The sequence below is a fragment of the Ursus maritimus genome (genome assembly GCF_017311325.1).
Source record: "Ursus maritimus isolate PB19 chromosome X unlocalized genomic scaffold, ASM1731132v1 scaffold_X1, whole genome shotgun sequence".
Taxonomy (NCBI): Eukaryota; Metazoa; Chordata; class Mammalia; order Carnivora; family Ursidae; genus Ursus; species Ursus maritimus.
Genome location: NW_024423319.1, coordinates 125,168,894 through 125,170,121, shown reverse-complemented (window position 1 = coordinate 125,170,121; position 1,228 = coordinate 125,168,894). Strand labels below are relative to the sequence as shown.

General features: G+C 61.9%; 1 protein-coding gene across 1 annotated transcript in view; it reads left to right on the top strand.

Annotated features, from left to right (window-relative positions):
• LOC103666326 (cohesin subunit SA-2-like) overlaps window positions 1-1,228 on the top strand; it is a 47,088-nt gene that overhangs the window by 21,492 nt on the left and 24,368 nt on the right. The gene's annotated exons all lie outside the window — the stretch shown is intronic.

Below are 1,228 nucleotides of genomic sequence, written 5' to 3'. Positions count from 1 at the left end.
AGGGGCCACGGGTCTAGGGTCTGTGGGGGAAGGGGCCGTGGGCCACGCACACACAGGAAGGGGCCTCAGCCTGGGCTCCTCCTGCCCCAGGGCTGGTGTCCACACCCGGGGCCTCCAGTGTGCTGGCTTGCAAGGGGTAGAGGCTGCTGGGCGGGTGGACGCCAGAGCCGGAGGGGGTGGAGAAGCCACAGAGGGACGTTGGCTGGAGGACGACCACTGACTGGTGTGGCCAACGGCACAGAGTTGGTCCTGTTCACCTTCCACGGCAGAGGCCACGACGACTGGGCACCATGTGCAGGGCTGACATTGGAGAGAGGGTGGGCTCTTCAGTCCCAGGGCTGACCCCCAGGCGTGTCCTGTCCCTCTGTCCCCACAAGAGCCCACAGGCTGGCCCACCCGGGTGTGTCCTGTTTCTCCCGTCCCTGAGTTATCTTTTCTAAGTGACTATTAATTCCACAAATCGGGTTATTGATCAGGCGTCACACCTGGGTGTAGCTTCTCCCCGAACACAGGCCGAGTGGTCAGTGCTAGCTTCCGATGAACGGACTCTGAGCGGTCAGTGCTGACCACAGGGACTAGGGAGGAGGGTCCATGGTTACGAGTCCTGTGAGTTTCGCATCCTTCGGGAAGGTGCAGTGTCCCTCGCTCTCTAGCTATCCTCACACAGAAGTGTTGGTAAGGAAGCCTGATGGTCTTTGCAGGGGCCTGTTAGGAACCATGAAGAAGTCCAGAGTTTGTGATGAGATTTTAGCAGGATGTGCCCCACAGGGATTCCGGTCCCTTGTGTCGGATGGGTCCCTGCAGGTGTAGGGCTCTCTCAGCATGTGTGTTAGGGTGTGTCAGCCCCGCGGGGCCTGTGTGTGTCTTGTCCCCACGTCTGCGTCTGCAGGAAACACTGTGTGAATGGGGCCATGTACCCCTGGAGGGTCCTGTGCGTGAATGGGGCCACGAGCCCCTGGAGGGTCCTGCGCGTGAATGGGGCCACGTGCTCCTGGAGGATCCTGCGCGTGAATGGGGCCACGTGCCCCTGGAGGGTCCTGTGCGTGAATAGGGCCATGTGCCCCTGGAGGGTCCAGCGCGTGAATGGGGCCATGTGCCCCTGGAGGGTCCGTGTGAATTCTGACCTTGGACTGCTGGTCCCGAGATGCCATGCGTCCTGGTTACGGCGAGGCTTCCTCGGGTGTCTGCAGCCGCCGAGCTGGGGTTGTGCAGCAGACGTGTGTTTCCC